Source organism: Oreochromis niloticus, linkage group LG14, assembly GCF_001858045.2.
Source record: "Oreochromis niloticus isolate F11D_XX linkage group LG14, O_niloticus_UMD_NMBU, whole genome shotgun sequence".
In the NCBI taxonomy this organism is placed as follows: domain Eukaryota; kingdom Metazoa; phylum Chordata; class Actinopteri; order Cichliformes; family Cichlidae; genus Oreochromis; species Oreochromis niloticus.
The window spans coordinates 3,933,796-3,940,542 of NC_031979.2; the positions used below are offsets into that span (position 1 = coordinate 3,933,796).

A 6,747-nucleotide genomic window follows, 5' to 3' on the forward strand; every position below is an offset into this window, starting at 1 on the left:
TGGAAAGGTTGACTACTCAGAGAGGAGAGAGAGATTGTGGGAGAGGGAATTTTGATCCCAACGGTGGATGAGACTCAATTTGAAAAGCCATGTAGTGGGAAATAACTGTTTTTTGCCCCATCATGTCATACAGCGAGGGCACCTACGTGCTTGCCCACTGGCTATAAACTGGAAGGGGGTGGGAAGGGGTGGGAAGGGGAGTGTGTGTGTGTGTGTGTGTTTGGTGAACCCCCTACTTTTTTTTTCATGTGGGATTTACTTGGTCTGCAGTTAATAGGTGATAAAGTTCAAGGCGGAGAGAAGGGTGAAGGGATTAAAGATGGAGTGTCATTAGAGTGAGGCGGGGGTGTAGACGGACAGCATGTTTATCCATCCAATGATAGACAGACAGACATGCAGAAAGGAAGTGGTTCGGTGATGTTGATACTGAGCCCTCTACTGGCAATTAAGCCAGCAGTTAAGCCATGGTAGGTTGAGGTAATAAAAAAAAGACAACTGCCAATTAAATCAGGTTAAATTTGTTAAACCCCTGAAAATATAACTGTCTGGAGCCGGGACCAATAGAGTTGCAGCCTTATATACCTCTTATATACACCCCTGCTCCTGTAATCCCCCCAAACCCCATCCTCAGACAGTGTGTTTAATCTCAGACTACGAAAAAACAAACCAAAGATCAGCAAAAAAAAGCATAAAAATTCAGAAAGAAAGAAAAATATAGCATCCTCAGCTGCACTAAGGAATAAAACGGTTAAATGTAGATTATTAAACATTAGAAGACAGTGCTGTCTTCAAAGTCCCTGTTACTAAATGATTTAATAACTGATCACCATATTCATTTACTCTGGCTTACAGAAACCTGGTTACAGCAGGATGATTATGTTAGTTTAAATGAATCAATACCCACGAGTGATGCTAACTGTCAGACTCTTCGAGAACAGGCCGAGGAGGGGGAGTAGCAGCAATCTTCCACTTCAGTTTGTTAATCAACCATAAACCCAGACAGTTTTTATTCACTTGAAAGCTTAACTCTTAGCCTTGTTCACCCTAATTGGAAAACTCAAACTAAATTTATGTGGTTCTTACACAGAGTTTCTAATTTCTCACATTTTTATTTGATTTAATGCTTAGTTAAAATAAAATTCTAACATCTATCTAAATACTGGCTATTACAGCCTCAACACTGCATTTAATCATCACCCTTCACTTTAATAACACTCTGGATGTTGTTCTGACATATTTACTACAGAGTGAACACTTAAAAACATTCTCTGAAAACCCCCTTTGTCTGATCATTTCTTAATATTATTGAAATATACAGTAAAGGATTTCATGGCAGTGGGGAATGCATTTCATTACAGTAGATGTCTTTCTGAAAGTGCTGTAAGTATGTTTGAGGTAATAATTCCTCCACTGTTATCTTATTCAATGCGGAGCAGTTACCTATACTCACACAGGTAATGAGGTAGTGTTACTGAGGTAGTGGTTTTATACTACTTACCATTATAAGATAATGCGTTGATTAAATCAGCAATAATCCAAGAGAGAGATACTGGGTTAACTGGGTGTGGGGGCGGATTGCCCCTCTGGGTGGGAGGGTACCTGGACCTGGGGTATAGAGTATGTTTGGGGAGTGTAAGTGTGTGTACAGTGTCCATTTGTGTCTGTCTTCACGTTGGGTGAGTGCTGAGTATTTGTATATGTTTGCATGAGGGTGGGAATGCATCTTTGTGTCTGTGTGTGCCTGTTTGTCTATGTGTCAGGACGGGTCTTAGACACCACCTCTCCGTGAACATCTCCGGCCCCCGGGGGGCCTATCTCCCCCTACTACACTCCCTGCTGGTGGCTGATGCCCTCAGCCATCGGTGCATTGGTTTTCGGTGTCCTGGGCTGGGAGCTCAGTTATGTACTGGCTCGCTCCCAGTGGCTGCTTGGTGGGCCCTAGCACCTGTGGCTCCATCGGGCCCCTTCCGGGGGATGGGGGGGCCTCGGACGTCTGGGCCAGGGGCTTGGTCCGCTCTGGCACAGCTGGCTGCCGGCAGAACCTGCAGGCACGTTGCCGCAGCCCGCTGTGGCTTCTGCATTGTGGCTGCTGGGTGACCTCCCGTCTGGGGCTCTCCTCAGCTCTTTCCAGGAGGGTGGCGCGGCTGTAAAGGTAAGAAATAGCCTTTACCTCAAAAATGGTTTAGAGTTCATCAGGTTTTAGAGCTCACAGTACAGAAACAGTGTTAATGAAGGTTACAAATGATCTTCTTATGGCTCCTGACAGTAGATTAATCTCTGAGGTTCTGTTAGACCTCGATGCAGCGTTTGATACTGTTAACCATAATATTTTATTACATAGATTAGAGAATGATGTAGAATTTAATTGTACTATGGTGCAATGTTTTGAATCATGTCTAATTTAGTTATGTAAATGTGGAGTCCTCGTTACACAGTAAGGTTAATTATGGAGTTCCACAGGGTTCCATGCAAAGACTAATTCTGTTTACATTATACGTGTTTTCCCTAGGCAGCATCATTAGAAGGCATAGCACACATTTTCACTGCTATGAAGATGATACCCAACTCTATCTATCCATGAAGCTAGATAACGCACAACAATTGGATAAAGCGAGGAGTGTCTTAAAGACATAAAGACCTTGATGACCTCTAGTTTCCTGCTTCTAAATTCTGATAAAACCGAGGTTATTGTACAAAATCCTAAAAACCTTGGAAATGTGGTGTCTAAGCAGTTGCTTACTCTGGATGGCATTACCTTGGCCTCCAGTAAGACTAAGAAATCTTGGAGTCCTTTTTGACCGGGATATGTCCTTCAGTGCACATTTTAAATAATTCTGTAGGACTGGTTTCTTCCATTTGCACAATATACTCTATCTCATCTTAAAAACCTCATAGTGCATTATCACCCCAATCGAAGACTTTACTCTCAGACTGCTGACTTACCTGTGATTTCTGGGGTATTTAAAAGTAGAATGGGAGTCAGAGCCTTCAGCTTTCAGGTTGCTACTCTAGGAACCACAAGTAAATCAGCAGTCTCGGAGTGAAGTGCTATATTGGGGTGATCGAGTACTTTAAGGTCTTTAAGCTAAGACAGCCCCTGATTATTTAAAAACTAGCGCTTTTTCCGTACTGTGATGGGTTATAATTCTTCAAATAAACCATTGTTCTGCAGCTCGGGGTCACCTGATTATTGGAGTTTCACTACAGTCTGTACAGTCTTCACTTTACAATATAAAGTGCCTTAAGGCAACTGCTATTGTGCTTTGGTGGTTCATAAAAACAATTGAAAATCAGGCAATTTTTCTCTAATCAGGCAATACATGTGTACAGCATGCATGTGTGCAAGGCAAGGATTTGGGAGCTAACAGGTTATCTAGACCCTCTCATCCTTGTTTTTAGGGTCATCTTATTAGTCCACTTCTTACAAGTAGTACATAGCTGTGGTAACTTATGCTTTATCTTTCTCACACCTGCTCTGAATCAAACCCATAAATATTTGAATGCTGGATGAGCAGCAGATCTCTGTCAGATTTTCTTTACCTCTCTAACGGCAGTCAGGCTCACCTTTCTAATAACCTGCATTCCTGTGTTTTTTGCTGTTGTTCTCTCTGCCTCTCTCTGCCTTGTGAATACCTCGTGTGCTCGAATCCCTGCTCAGTTTTTCTGTTTGTTGCTCTGAGGAGATTTTTGTCACCTCCAGCTCCACTTTGAAGATTTCTGTAACCTGAAAGAGAATACGCACATGCCTGCCTGTTCTCCACTTCTGTTCCCTTCTTGTGTGTGCGAACTCGCCTGCCCCCACCCAAGCTCACGCCTCCTTTGGTAGTAAGAAAGATAGTTCCTCCTTTTTCACAATTAAGAACTTAGTTCAGTTCTCCTGGACCTTTGCTAATTCACTCTCTCCTCCTTTGCAGAATTCCTGTTAGACCCGGTAAGCTGAAGAACTCATCATCGTAGTATTCGTTTCTCTTTTGTAAATAAAGTTTTTCTGCAAATCATCACAAAACATTTAATATCATTTAACATTAGATTTTTTTTTTTCAAATCAATTTTTCAAACCATAGATTTTACTTCACAATATGCACCTCTATTTGCATTTCTTTTTTAGCATATTGGTCTTTAATTTGAATCGATTTTTGTGCGTCTGTGACCAAGTCAGAATAGCGTTTTCTTTTTATATTGAGTCATCTAGATCAAAACAGTCAGGATAAATTTGTCAATCACTCTAAAGTAAAGAAGTAACAGTTTAAAATAAAACTCCCTCCTTTTGCACAACACATCACTGACTGCATATCATCCATTCTGTCTTCACTCACTGTATTCTTTTGCCCCCTAACCACACTACAAACTGTCTCACCCTAGGGCAGGGGGTCAGCAACCTTTAACATCCAAAGAGCCACTTGGACCCGGTTTCTACGCAAAAGAAAACACTGGGAGCCGCAAATACTTTTTGACTTCTAAAATGAAGATAACACTGTATATATTGTTTTTTTTACCTTCATGCTTTCTGTGAACAACTAAAGTGTGTTGCTTATGAAATCCATGAAGTGCTACAGAGAAAATTACATTTTATTTATGTAATTAACACATTTTGAACTCTTAAAGAAATATAACAAAAAGGAAATACACTCAGTTGAAGGTCTCTTAAATGAATTTAAAAGCTGAACTTAAATGATCCATGTAGCAAAGAAAAACTGTTGTGAGCCGCCACCCTTATATCGCCTTTGGGCTTTTGGAACATAGCGGAGCCTTGACCTGAATTTTAAAAGATAATTGGAAAAAAATCACTATGCTACAAAAAAAAATGTAAAATAAATATCTGCAAAATTCTGCATAAATATTTATTTTACCTGGTTAATGTGTGTGGCGGGGCGTGGTCTGCAGTGCCGCTGCATGGGAGTCGGACGCACCTGAGCGGCACCCGCAATCACCCCTCGCCGCCTTTAAGTCTGTTCTCTCTCTGCTGTTGTGTTGTCGGGCTGTGAGCTGAAAAGCTACAGCCGGCTGTATGCGTACAGCAACCGTGTGTGAAAAGTGGTCAATAAAGAGATGCTGAAAAGCGCGTTCATGGAAACATCGTCGGGTCTGCCGTGATATGTTTACAATGAGACTTCTGCTCCTGAACCTCTGCGCACAGAGTCCGCAAATTGGGGCTGTACGAAGTCACTTTCATCTTTACGCAGGACTGTAAGCTGTCGTCTGTGAGGCGTGAGCGGTGTTTGTTTTTAACATAGTTACGGTGGAGAATAGCTGCTGACATAATGTGGATCCAAAGATCCATAATTGGCCTACCTGGGGTTGAAAGTCTCAATAAATGCACAGCGTTTCGGCGGGTGTACCGGCTTCCATGAGTGTGACGCTTATTTTGAATGACGAAAAATAATAAAATATAATTTTATTTTTATCATGGTTGGATTTGCCGGGAAGCTCACTGCTACTACTTATTATGCACTCTGCTGACGATACCTATGCGTCATCAGACCTGGCACCCTCTGCCAACTTCACAGGGTGACTGAAAATTAAACAGGGGCTCCCTTAACTGCCGGTGGCTCAAGGAAACATATGTGTATGCGTGAATATTCAATTACAGTGGTGTTTTAATAATATAATACAATGGTACATGCCGATATATGTGTAAAAGCTTAGTTTAGCCTAAAGCTTGAACAATACACACCAGTGTGACTTATTTCTGTGGCATGACAACATAAAAATTATTTTAATGTATTTATGAGGCCTTTTTGTGAAGTGCTAAACAAAACCCTCTGATATCCCTTCACATTGTCTCCTTTTTCATCTTGCTATATCCACTTGGCTTCTGTAACTTCCAACACTTCTCTTCAGACCGTGAAAAACACCACCAAATTTTGAGGTACACTGACGAAGAAAACACAAATACACATGCACTCACATGCACACACAGCATGCTTTTAGCTAGCCAGCACAACAAGCCAAAGCCACACTTCACACCTGAGCTAGCTGGCATTTACTGGGTAAGCTCCCACCCAGTTGGAGGGAAGGGAAGAACAACACCTCACCACAGCTAAAACAATCTCACAGCTTTGTGACTGGGGAGGAAAACAAAAACAGCAGTGCAAAAACTCAAGAAACAAGCATTTACCAAATTTATGACTGTTTAACAGAGAATTGGGTTGACAATGTACGCACAGTGTTGGACATTTAATCTGCTACTGGCTTGTAAAGGATAAAGAATCAGCGTTACCTCTCAGGAAGTAATGTCAAATTTTTCCAGTTTTCGTGGGGATATCAGAAGTTGATGTTGATTATAAATAAAAAATCACAACATAGAATGTAAAAATGTGACTCTTATGGTGACAAAGTCGTAAGCGATATCACCCAACTGGTGTTTCACTCAGCTCATTGTTTTGTACAGATTTCCACTGAAAATACCACATTCTGAGTATTTCCTAGGCAAAGCACGACATGACATGAAAATACCTTACAAAAGCATTGTCTGATAACACAGTATTAGTTTGTTGTTGTTGTTGTTGTTATTATAAACTGGAGTTAGTTTATTATATATTTTCAGATTAATTTACTACTCTTAATTCAAGTCTTCTTTTGTCTTTTTCTGCTTGATTTTCCTGTGTTCATGTTTCTTCATGCTTCAGTTCTATTACTTCCTGGCATACGCATCATCTTCTGCATCTTTTCTTCTTTTCTTCTTTTTGCATCTTTTGCTGTTTTAGTTCCTGTTTTGGATTCCCATCTGTATGGTTGCCTAAACTT

General features: G+C 41.0%; 1 long non-coding RNA gene across 1 annotated transcript; it reads left to right on the plus strand.

Moving 5' to 3' along the window:
* The first annotated feature begins 228 nt into the window (after positions 1-228).
* LOC102080678 (uncharacterized) lies at positions 229-4,050 on the plus strand. The gene is made up of 3 exons (XR_269809.4): positions 229-2,152; positions 3,701-3,825; positions 3,915-4,050. It is a non-coding gene; the product is annotated as an uncharacterized LOC102080678 (long non-coding RNA).
* The last annotated feature ends 2,697 nt before the right edge of the window (positions 4,051-6,747 follow it).